Genomic DNA, 12,348 nt, shown 5'->3' with positions numbered 1-12,348 from the left:
TCTGCTGCTCCCCTCGCTGCCCTCTGCCGCCACCCTCACCAACAAGCGATCGGTGGACCTAAGAGGGCCGACGGGGGCCCCGAACGGGCAGGAGGGCGGCAGAGACGGGGTGGGGCCCCGGCTCTGGCCTGGGCCCTGGAGAGGACAGGGCGCCCGTTGCCAGAGACAGACACTGCAGGAGAAATGACACTGATGAAGAGGTCTGGGGCACGGACGGGGTCAGAGAGAGGTCAGGCAGGTGCGGACTCGGGGGGCGGGTGGGGATGGGGACCCCAGCCCGTGCATGGCCCCCGAGATCACCCGGGACCCGGCAGTGAAGGCAGATGAGCACCCAAGACCAGGCCCCGGGGAATGTCGGGGTCGGGGGAGGCTCCCCGGGGCCCCAGGGCTCGAGGCAGGGCGGGGCCCGCTGCGCTGAGCGCTCTGACCCGAGAAGCGTCCACCTGCCTGCGTTCGTTACGTGTTTTATTTTCCCTATTTTACGACACCTCCACATCTCTGGGGGCCTTGCCGGCTGGGGAGAGACTGTCCCTCCCTGGGTTGGGGGGAGCTAATTCCCGGAGGCAGCAGACGTCTCCCTTGCAAACACGCCTTTCATTTACGAAGCAGTCAGTCTAGGGCCCACAGCCGCGTCCACCTCCCTCGCCAGCTCTCACACACAGGCCAGCGCTCCCCCTGCCCGAAGTCACCCGGGCCAGGGACCAGATGCCTAGGGACACCCCTGTGGCCCAGAGCCCGCTGGAATGACTCCGACACACCAGTGCTGAGCGTTCGCTGTGACTTGTACCCCGGGCCTTGCCCGTTCCTTCCCGGAGAAACCACAGCGCAGGCTCTGGGCCGCGCTGTCCCGGTCCTTCCGCCCCGAGACGGAGTCCGGTGCTTTGCCACGTGCCCTGGGCGGTGTGGCCTCTCCTCTCGAAAACTTTAAGTAACACACTCTTTTTCGGTGTCACGGATTTCTCCGTGTCATCGTTGGTCACCTCCATAAAATAAATCCTGCATGGATCGTGAAACGCCACCCAGCGTGGCCCTCCGGGGCGTCGGAACGCACCCCTCCTCGTGCTCCCCGGCCGAGCCCGGCGAGCAGGCGCACCTGACTGGACCAGGTGCACGTCCACGGTGGGAACACGCCGCGGCTCCGGCCTCCCTGGGCCTCCCTCCCACACCCCTGCTGGGCCTGCTGGGAGCCCAGACACTTACTGACTCTTGCCTGGTTTTTTCCTTAGTCTTTTGGCCAAAAAATGCCCCAGGATAATGAAGAAATCTATTTACAGTAGCGATATTCAGTCTGGTGCCTTCTGGAATGAATTAGCCACAGGAGAATTTGAGTGTTTTTTTTTTTCCCCCTGTTCGTAAAACGGTGCAGCCAGAGCGGGAGAGCTGTTGGCGACGCGTTTCTGAAGCTCCCGAGTGATGTGCCCGATCGACCGGCCTCGAGCCGCTCGGAGCCCCGGCCTCCGCTCACGCCCTGCGCTTGTCTTGACCACAAAGCCGCCCGATGACCCCGAGATCACAGGGTGCCCGGCACCAGGAGGCTGACTTTCGGGTCCCTTTAATTGTGACCTTCGCCTGCCGCACAGTCCCCGTTCTGAAAGCGAGTTATTTATATCTGCTCCTCAAGGCAGGCACGCAAGACGCCAGGCTGGCGGTAATCCTTGGGCCCTAATCTGCGGCCGACTGTTCAAACAGACTTGGGTTCTTAGAACAGAACACAACTTTCTTCATTTCAGATGCTCACTAATTCAGACTGGCCCTGGGCCACGGCCACGGGCGGTGCAGTTCGGCCTTTGTCTGCAGCGGGCCCTCCCTGCCCCCTCCCGGGGCCTCCCTCTGGCGGGAGGGAGCAGAGGCGTTGGCCGTCGCGAGGCCTGGTCTCCTGCCTTCGTGGACGAGTGTGTAACGAGAGCCCCACATCTGCGCTGACTCACTGTGCAAACATCCTCCGCCCGCCGGCCAGGCCGCGAGGCCCCCTTGGGTTCCCAGGCTGGGGCCACACTTGTGCAACACGGCCCAGGACTCGGGGCTCTCGGGTGGGGGTGCTGGGCCAGGCGCTGAGCCGGCGGCCTCTGGTTCTGGAAGCCCCTCCTGGACTCTGCCGGGCCCCCGGGGGTTCTCCCCAAAGACCCGGGTCTCTTTCCGTCTGCTTTCAGGGCCGGGAGAGGCCGGGCTGCGGGTGGACGTCCGCGTTCGAGGCCGGCCCCGTCCCCATCGCCGTCTCCCACGTTTGCTTTCCCGGGAGGCCCCCCCCCCCCCCACTCCGGGGACGCGCCCGCCCCTCCGTGCCCTGGCTGGCCCCTCCTCCCCAGGTACCACCCTCTGGGACCCCCACCATTGCTCCTTGCGGTCCTGTGTTCCCTCTGTGCCACCCCGAGTCATTCCTGTGGCCGTGGCTGCTGTCTGCCCGGCACCTCCCGGCCAGACTGTGATAGCCTGCCTCCCACGCCACACGCCCTCCATCAAGCTGGGCCGCGCTCAGAGGGAAGGAGCCTGGGCAGGGGCTGGCCCTCCTCCTCCCTCCCTCCTTTCCTTCCTTCCGTCCTCCCTTCCTCCCTCCTTCCTTCCTTCCTTCCTTCCTTCTTTCTTCCTCCTCCTTCCCTCCTTCCTTCCTTCCTTCCTTCCTTCCTTCCTTCCCTCCTCCTTCCTTCTTCCTTCCTTCCTTCCTTCCCCCTTCCTTCCTTCCTTCCCTCCTTCCTTCCTTCTCCTTCCTTCCTCCTTCCTTCCTTCCCTCCTTCCTTCCTTCCTTCCTTCCTTCCTTCCTTCCTTCTTCCTTCCTTCCTTCCCTCCTTCCTTCCTTCCTTCCCTCCTTCCTTCCTTCCTCTTTCCTTCCTTCCTTCCTTCCTTCCTTCCTTCCTTCCCTCCCTCTTTCCCTCCTCTTCCTTCCCTCCTTCCCTTCCTCCCTCCCTCCTTCCTTCCTTCCGTCCTCCCTCCTCCCTCCGCATTCCTTCCCTCCTTCCTTCCTTCCTTCCTTCCTTCCTTCCTTCCTTCCCTCCTTCCTTCCTTCCTCTTTCCTTCCTCCCTCCCTCCCTCCTTCCTTCCTTCCTTCCTTCTTCCTTCCTCCCTACTCCTTCCTCCTTCCTCCCTCCCTTCTTTCCTTCCCTTCCTCCCTCCTTCCTTCCTTCCTTCCTTCCTTCCTTCCTTCCTTCCTTCCTTCTTCCTTCTCTCCTTCCTTTCCTCCCTCCCTTCTTTCCTTCCTTCCTTCCCTTCCTCCCTCCCTCCTTCCTTCCTCCTTCCTTCCTTCCTTCCTTCCTTCCTTCCTTCCTTCTTCCTTCCTTCCCTCCCTCCTTCCTCCCTCCCTCCCTCCTTCCTTCCTTCCTTCCTTCCTTCCTTCCTTCCTTCCTTCCTTCCCTTCCTCCCTCCCTCCTTCCTTCCTCCTTCCTTCCTTCCTTCCTTCCTTCCTTCCTTCCTTCCTTCTTCCTTCTCTCCTTCCTTTCCTCCCTCCCTCCCTCCTTCCTTCCTTCCTTCCTTCCTTCCTTCCTTCCCTCCTCCCTCCCTCCTCCCTCCCTCCCTCCCTCCTTCCCTCCTTCCTTCTTCCTTCCTCCTTCCTTCCTTCCCTCCTTCCTTCCCTCCTTCCTTCCTCCTTCCTCCTTCCTCCTTCCTTCCTTCCTTCCTTCCCTCCTTCCTTCCTTCCTTCCTTCCTTCCTTCCCTCCTTCCCTCCTTCCTTCCTCCTTCCTTCCTCCCTCCCTCCTTCTTCTCTGTTCCTTTCTCTCTTTCTTTTCAGGTTGGTTTTCCTAGTGCTTAGCATGACGTTTAACTTACAAAATGTGCTCCATAAATATTTGTCGAATGACTGAATCGGTGAAGGGGCCTTGCAGAGCCCCCTGAGGACTCAGCCCTGAATTCAGCAAATATTCAGGAAGCATCTCCTAAGTGGCAGATACATATGTTCTGTGCTCTATGCTCAGGGACCTACTGGCTTTGCCCCCCCCAGTCCCCGAGGGCACCCCAGGTCTGTCCCAGAAGGGCTGGCAGGGGGCTGGGGTCCATATGGGCCCACACTGCAGGGTCTACTCTGCTTATCGGTCTCTGAGGCCACCTCAGGCCAGAAGCTGGCTTTGGCACAATTTCTTGGGGATGGGCGTCAGGTGTCAGGAACGTTCTCCCTGGCCTGGGGGCTGACCCTCCATGTGGGTCCTTAGCTGCTGGGAGCCTGGTGAGGTGTGTGCTCCCCACACTGGTTGGGGGCAGCTGTGTCCACAGCTGTGCTGTGAGGCTGCGTCCCCCAGGTGGCACCTACGAAGGACGTGCCCCGTGCAGGACTGGACACGGGTGACATTTCCTCCTCCGCAGAAGATGCGAAGATGTCACCCACCCCGTCCAGCCAGGCGGTGGCCACAGAGACCTCATCTGCTGGACCGTGGGCGCCCCGAGCCAGGGCTGGAAGGATGGGGGGGGGGTCACGGAGGAAGCGGGAGGAGCCGCGTGGCGGGCAAGAGAGAAGCTCGAACGAGGCCCACCCAGCCGTGCTCCAGGCAGGACCCCAGGAGCTGTCTTCACTCTGTCTTCCTGGGTGAGGACCTGACCCGACCCCCAGGAGGCACCTGCCTCAGCCAGGGCGCCCCTGGAAGAACCGGCCCGCGGGAGCCCCGCCTCCACTGCCCATCGCCACCCACGGCGAGGAGACAAGTCCGAGGCCCAGCCCTGCCCCCTTCCAGCCACTCGTCCGTCCCGGGCACCTCGCTCGTCCTGGAGCAGAGCCGACTCCCCCGCCTTGAGGGCACATGCCCTGCTTCCGCTGTCCCCAGAGCAAGAGTGAGTGCCCGCCTCTGTCAGCAGGTGTATTTCTTACCCGGCATCCTGAACTCGGCTTCGGTGTCTTTTTCCAGAAAGCCGTCCCTTGCCCCTGCCTGGGCCCCCTTGCCTCACATCTCAGGGCACCTCCCTGCCTGGCCGTGAATGAATGGAGGTCTGGAGCCTGCCTGGAGCCCAGCACGGAGGCTCCCTGAGGCCAGTGCATATCAGTGTCACCCACGGTTGTCTGCACACCCTTCCTGCGGAGGACCATGGCTGCTTGTCCCCTGGGAGGGTGCGTAGTCTGGGTACTTCCTGGGGGAGTGGGCCTAAGGAAGGGCGTCGGAGAGCCACCCCGCAACAGGGAGGCCGATGAAGCTGAGAAGATGCCTAGGGCGGCCTGAGTTCCCATCCCCGTTCACATGTTAGCCCTTTGAACTTGGCCAAGCTCCTTCTCCTCTCTGGGTCTCGATTCCATCATCTACAAGCTACAGACAACATCAGGACCTACCTGACGGGGGCTTGTGATGGTGCCACTAATGGAGGAGAACGCCAGGCACAGGGCCCCCAAAGTGGTCGGCGTGTGCCTGACTCCGGTTCAGTGTGGATGGTCGTGCAGGTTGTGCACCGCACAACTGCAGGGGTCTGTCCGTAGACCACCATGTGACTGGTGCCCCCTTGAGTTTACGGTGACAGTCTGCACCTCTTCAGTGGTGACCCATTTCCCTCCAGGAGTACTGGGGAGCCAAGGATGGTTCTACGGGCTGAATGGGTCACTCTCAGCTCCACGTTGAAGCCCTAACCCTCCATGTGATGGTATTGGGGGGCTTTGCGAGGCGATTAGGTTTGGGTGAGTGACGATGGCGGTGTGGTCAGACGAGTGTCCTTACAGGCGTAGGAAGCGGACCAGAGCCCTCTCCTGCCGAGTGAGGACGCAGGGAGGAGACGACCCTCTGCCGGCCGGGGGGAGGGCTCTCGCTAGGAACCGAATCTGCGGGCAGCCTGATCTCGGGCTCTCGGGCTCCAGAACCGGGAGAATTGGCTGGCCAGGCCGTGGCGTGTGACAGCAACAGCCCGAGCGGACGGACGGCGCGGCCGTGAGTGGCCACCGTGCTGCCCCCTTGCCTCCACGTCGGTGTCTGAAGGAGGCCGCACGTCTACGACGCTTTGCTCCTTTCCCCAGATGGCTGAGGTTCAGGGAGAGGGTTCTAGACTAAGAGTGGGGAAACTGGACGGGACCAGAGCCGTGTGCAGGTCAGCCCCCAGGGGTGCCTCAGTGTCCCCACCTGTCGGATGGGACCAGACTCTCTATCATCTGGGGTCTCGCTGTGCGGAAGCTCCGTGTCTGCAGATGGGAGGAGCTGAGAGCGAGTGTGCGCCTTGCACGCAGGGGCACACCTGCTCCTCAGCCCTCGTGCTCCGGCTCTCTCTGGGACAGATTGGGGACGCGTCCCTCACCGATGGCGCCCGAGGACCCAGCCTGGACCCGGACAAGCCAGTCTTCCCCTCTCTCTGGCTTGCCCTGGTCTCGCCAGGGGGAGAGACGCCTGCGAGAGGCCGGGACGGCTCCCCTCGCCCTTCCCCGCCTTCAAACTCCTCCGCCTTGAAAACCTATTCCAGCAAAACCAAGATCAAAAAGAATGTATGTTTTCTTTTTTTTTTAAGTTTATTTATTTTGAGAGAGAGAGAGAGAGAGAGAGGGAGAGAGAGTGCACAAGTGGGGAAGGGGCAGAGAGAGGGAGAGAGAGAGTCCCAAGCAGGCTCTGAGCTGTCAGCACAGAGCCCGACGCGGGGCTCGAACTCACGCACCGTGAGATCGTGACCTGAGCCGAAGTTGGACACTTAACCAGCTGAGTCACTGCGGTGCCCTGAGGGGAATGTGCCCTTTTTGCCCTTTGATCCTGCTGGATTCCAGGCTCCCGGCCGCCCCGTCGTGACCGCACGCACGTCCGGTCCCGCGCTGTGCTGGCAGCTGCTGTATTTGGAGGCAGAAACTTGCGTGAGGCCCGATTCTGCCCTGGCGCCACACAGGGAACCCCGCGCCGTCCCTCCCAAGCCCAACAGACCCTGGTGCACGGGGCGCTCTGTTTGCCGTGGGATCCAGGGCACGGCCACTTGGCGGGCGTCACAGCCGGGGGCACCGGGGGGCCGGGGGGCCGGTGAGCCACCCGCCACGTGTCTCCAGCGGGCAGAGCTGCGACTGGTCAGCAGACACGACGGCCTGGACGAGGGGGCTTGCCCTGTCTGTGCGCCCAGGCCCGCGGTTCCAGCGGAGTCTGCGATTGTCATCAGTCCGCCGGCACCAGCGGCCGCCGCCAGCTTGTTCCCAGGGCCGCCTGGGCGGGGAGGGTCCTGCGGGCTCCGGGGCGCCTGCTGACATGAGCAGGGGTGGGGGGGAGGGGGCTCTGGGCTCCGGGGGGGGGGGTGTGTGGAGAGCCCAGGGATGCCGGCTTGGAATTTCAGGGGCCTCCCTCTTCCGGGCAGAGGGTGAACCCCCAGATATGACTCGTCCTACCCCGTTCCCATGAGAAAGAGGGCGTAGCTCTCTCCTCAAACACCTAAAACATGTGGATTCTTCAGACATAAGTTGGCTGCTTGGGCTGCGAGTTACATCATGCTGTTGTCTGGCTTGAGAGAGAGAACGGAAGGGAGCGGGTGGGGGAGAGACAGAGGCAGAGACACAGAGTGAGAGACGGGGGAGGGACAGAGACAGAAGAGACACAGAGTGAGAGACGGGGAGGGACAGAGACAGAAGAGACACAGAGTGAGAGACGGGGAGAGACAGAGACAGAAGAGACACAGTGAGAGATGGGAGAGAGAGACAGAGACACAGAGTGAGGGGGGGAGAGACAGAGACAGAAGAGACACAGAGAGAGATGGGAGAGAGACAGAGACAGAGTGTGAGATGGGAGAGACAGAGACAGAAGAGACATAGAGTGAGAGATGGGGGAGAGAGGCAGAGACAGAGACACAGAGTGAGAGACGGGGCAGAAACAGAGACATAGACTGAGAAACACTCAGGGAGAGACAGAGACATGCTCACGCACAGGCACACGCATGCACACGCACACGTACTCATTCACACATGCACCCAGGCACACGCACGTGCACACACTGACGTCCTCACGCACACTTATGCACACGCACACGCAGAGGGAGACGACACGAACGCAGACTTCCGGGGTCCTCGCAGGCTGCCCGCTGTGTCGTCTCTGCTGAGGGCTCTTCACGGGAAAGCACCCCCCCCCCCACCCTCCCCGCCTGAGTTCTGTTACCCCTGCAGCTTCGGATGAAGACGTTGTGTTTTAAAGGCGGAAAGGAACCAGGGTTTGGAGATGGCCAGTCCCATCGTGCCGGGCCGCAGGCTTCCTTTCTAAGGGACTGTCCGGGCACCCCCACGGTGCAGGAAGGCCCCTCCGTGACCTGCAGAGGAGGAGGGGAGGGGAGGGGAACCTCGCCCGCGCGCTGGGAGACCAAGGCGAAGGAGGCCCCGCTCCCCTGGGCGTGCGCGCTGGCCCCAGCCTCCGCCCTGCCCTCTCCCCGGGGCCCCGCAGCGTAGACAGGTCCATCCCTCATCTTCCAGGCTTTTCCGGCTGCCCACGGAAGGTGGCTGTGGGGAGGACCCTGCCAGGGAATCATTTGGCAGCCATTCGGGGCACCTGGCTGTTGACGCACCTGTCCACGCCTTCCATCTCCAGGGCACGTGGTGGTCCCGCTTCTGGGCAGAGGCAGCGGACGAGGTCATTTCCCCTGCCATGGAAACGGGCAGTATTCCGGGGCGGAACCTCCGGCAGCCGCCTGGATCAGTGCGTGAAGGCGTCAGGACCTACGTGGAGCGTGAGTGAGCAAGAGACACGCTTCCTTCTTGTTTTCGTCCACAGAGATGCTGGGGACACTTGTCTCTGGGCGTACCCGAGCCTGTGCTAACAGATACTGGCAGAACATTCTCTCCTTATTAGAAAGCAGTGAAGTGTGCCTTGGGAAGGTGGGGTGGCTTCTCAAGGTCACAAGCCCAATTAGCGACAGAACAAAGTCCAGGCTGTCTGACCCTAGCCTGGCCCTTGGCGTAAAGCAGGACCCTGGGAAGCACGGCCCGTCTGGGCTGGCTTGTTCCTCATTTCTCGTGGGAAACATCAAGCCTCCGTCTAATGGTTCAGTCCTCACGGGATGGGGAGAGAGCGTTTTCACAAAGCGGCAATCAAGCGGCCTCCGCATTTCTCTGCGGCAAGAAGGGCCAACAGAGCTACCTGGCAGTGAGGTCGAAAGTCAGATGCTGTAATCCTAAGTTCCCTGCCCAGCGAGCTGTCACTTGTACAGGAAGGCGCCCTCCCATGGGCGACGCGTCTTTCTGGAAAAGTGTGCCTAGAGGGTGCACCCCGGCCGTGCGACAGAGCAGGACGGGAAGGCTGGCGAGGCAGGCCGGGCCGAGGGCCGCAGAGGTGAATCCGTCCCGTGTACATTCTCGCACGTTTGGTTGCAAAGCTGAAAATGCATGCACGGCTCCAGATGGTCCTTAAGGAGTAAGCCTAGTGATGGAAATTTCTAGAGTAGACCCGTGCCACGTGGTTTGTGTTGTGTAATGCTCTAGGACCTCGGTGGGAGGGGGAGGGGTCCTTTTCCCTGTTTGGGCCTCCGTTTCTCTGTTTCTTGAGGGCCAGCCTGCCCACAGCCGGATCATTGGGACACCCTGGCTGTTTGGGAAGGAGACTCCCCTGTCCCCTGGCCTCTCGCCAACGTCCTGCATGTTTTATGCGATAATTCACCGCAGGGATTTGGTGTGCCTGCTTCAGCAGTTCTATTCTGAGAGTTTCGGGACATCCCTGGAAATCGTCTGGGATTGTGGAGCCAGGAGGCAACGGCTGTGTCCGTGGTTTGGGATGGCTAACCGGATGGACCCAGAACTTCTGGGAAGGGTGGGCTGTCCCACCGAGCAGCCCCCGCCTCGCCCCAATAGAGCCGAGAGGGACGGCGCTGGCCAGCCTCCAGAAGGGCCCCCAAGCCCGCCGCCACGTCCGGGCGGCCCCGAACCTCCCTCGGCTTTGATTCTGCAACTTTTTCCAAACCCGAAGCATGATTCACGTCCCAGACCAACTCGCGGAATTTCTGAAACCCCAGAGCGGAGGCATCGTCTGGGCTTCTGAGAGGCTCCCCGGCTCCCACCTTTGGAGGCAGCTGGAAAAAGAAGCTGGGAACACAGGCACCACATTCTTCCTGGATGAAGCAGTCCCCCGAGGGGAGGAAGTGATGGCCAACAGCCTGGGTGACCACGGGGCCGTGGCGGCTCGGGAACGTCGCTCGGACTGATCTTCCTTGACGAGCCCGGTCCTAGCGGGGACCACAGGACGGCGCACGGCCCAGAAAACTGCCATTTGCTGACCCAAACCGTGGGCTTTGTCTCCTTCCCGCCCACTGTCGCTTTCCTTCCCGGCGGGAGGAGAGTGGCTCTGTCCCCCGCCCAGCTGGGACACCACGGCCACCGCCACCGGGGGCTCTTGCTGCCGCAGGGAGCCCCTGCCCGGCTGTATGATTTCCTCCGGAGCCTTTTATCCGCGTGGGCACCCCCTGCCCCCGAGCCGGCCCACGAGAGCTGCTGGGCCCCGGAGCCACTGTGGGAGCAGCAGGGGGGTGGTAGCTCGGGCCACGGGGTTTCTGCACACGGAGGGCCGGGAGGGGGACCGACCGGGGGGACCACAGGGAAGAGCCGCCCCGGGGGCAGGTGGGCGCCACGGGTGGGGAGCAGGAGGCAGCCGGCCCTTGGCTTCCCCCGCTTCCTCTCCGGTTAAGGTTCGTGCGCCGCGAGCTGGGTTGTGGATCCGCGGGCCCCCCGGATGACGGTGTTTCATTAGGGGTTCCCTGCCCTCATTTCTGCACGGACGCCGCGTGGTAGAGAGGGGTCAGGTGGCCGTCTGGGGTCAGGCCACCGCTAGGAGCTAGGACGGGCCCCGAGTGCGTCTGGGGCTCAGAGTCCGCCGATGCGCCAGCCCAGGTCCCCCCAGACGGGGTCTCTGCCCTGTCTCGCGCTCACGCACGTCCCGAACGGGGATCCTCGCTGCTGGGCGTGCGGCGTGAGGCCAGGTACAAGCGGGCGGGCGGAACCCGCCACCCCGTCCCGTCCGCCGCTCCGACACCGCTTCTGTCATCTCTCACGACGGCGTGCACGTCTTCTCAGCAGCCGCGTAGTCCCCAAAGCCTGAGTTTATTTGATTTATTTTTTTAGCGAATACCATGTATTTTTCAGGTCGGTTTTAGGTTGGGAGCAAAGCTGCGTGGGAAGTAGAGAGATTTCCGGTATCCCCTGCGCCCTCCCACCCCCAGCGTGGCGCCTCGGTGACAGTGGATGAACGCGCACCGACTCACCACCGCCCAGCCGCACCCCGGGCCGTGTGCTTCGGGGCTCACCCTGGTGCCGCACGGTCTGTGGGTTTGGACGCGCACGGGATGACACGTAGCCACCCTCACGCTGTCACAGACGTAGCGCCACCGTCCCGAAGTCCCCTGGTCTCTGCCCGTTTACTCCCCTGTCTCCCCAGCCCCTGGCAACGCTGGCTCTTTCGCCGTTGCCTTCGCTCTGCCTTTTCCAGAATGCCATAGAGTTGGAATCGTCCAGCCCTTTCCCGTTGGCTTCTGTCATTCAGTTGCGTTCAGGTTTCCTCCCGAGCGTCTCCTGGCTCTATAGCTCGCGGTCCCTTCAGCGCTGAGCGTCGCCTCGCCGTCTGCACGGACCACGCTTTCTCCGTTCACCTGGCGAAGGGCATCCTGGCTGCTTCCAGGCGCCGGGGGCCACGGAGGAGGCTGCTCCAGACATCCACGCGCAGGTTTCCGCGCGCCCGTTCGGCGTTCGACTCCTTTGGACACACACCGAGGCGCGTGGCTGCCGGACTGTGCGGCGAGAGGGTGCTTAGCTTTGTCGTGAGACTGCCGAAGTGTCTTCCGAAGGTGGCTGCCCTGTTCCACCTTCCTGCCGGCAGCGAGCGACAGTTCCTGTGGTGCCACGTGCCTGCCAGCGCTTGACCTCAGCGCTCCGGGCTGCCCACCGCGCGTGTGGTGGCACCTCGCTGCTTTGCCTTTCCCCCGATGACGTGGGGCGTGGAGCATCCTTTCACGGGCTCACTTTCCACCTGTCAGTCTTCTTGGCCGAGCTGTCTGCTTACGTCTTTTGCCCGTCTGTTTTAGCCGAAGTGGAGGTGACATACGATATTATATCAGTCCCGGGCGCCCAGCACAGCGATTCCGCATTTATTACACACTGTGAAGTGCCCGCCACGAGAGAGCTCACTGCCCTCTGTCACCGTACGCGGTCATCACCGTATTCTCAACTGTCTTCCCGATGCTGTGCTCTCCTGCCCGTTTTTAATCAGGCAGTTCATTTTCTGATTGTTGGGTTTTAAGAGGTCTTTGTAATGTTTACTTATTTTTGAGAGAGACAGACAGACAGACAGAGTGCAAGCCGGGGAGGGACAGAGAGAGAGAGGGAGACACAGAATCCGAAGCAGGCTCCAGGCTCCGAGCTGTCAGCACAGAGCCCGACGCGGGGCCCAAACTCACAAACCGTGAGATCATGACCTGAGCCGAAGTCAGTCGCTCAACCGACTGAATCACCTAGGGGCCCCCCTTTTAAG

The 12,348-nt window shown here is 62.1% G+C and overlaps 1 long non-coding RNA gene across 1 annotated transcript; it reads right to left on the bottom strand.

Annotated features, from left to right (window-relative positions):
- Nucleotides 1-6,619: 6,619 nt before the first annotated feature.
- Nucleotides 6,620-8,559, bottom strand: LOC132662788 (uncharacterized). The gene is made up of 3 exons (XR_009602719.3): nucleotides 8,405-8,559; nucleotides 6,796-7,102; nucleotides 6,620-6,704 (listed from the first exon to the last, which is right to left on the bottom strand). It is a non-coding gene; the product is annotated as an uncharacterized LOC132662788 (long non-coding RNA).
- Between the last annotated feature and the right edge of the window lie 3,789 nt (nucleotides 8,560-12,348).

The sequence above is a fragment of the Panthera onca genome, chromosome D4 (assembly GCF_046562875.1).
Source record: "Panthera onca isolate mPanOnc1 chromosome D4, mPanOnc1 haplotype 2, whole genome shotgun sequence".
In the NCBI taxonomy this organism is placed as follows: domain Eukaryota; kingdom Metazoa; phylum Chordata; class Mammalia; order Carnivora; family Felidae; genus Panthera; species Panthera onca.
Note: the sequence above shows the minus strand (reverse complement) of the source record. Positions and strands in the feature narration are given on the sequence as shown.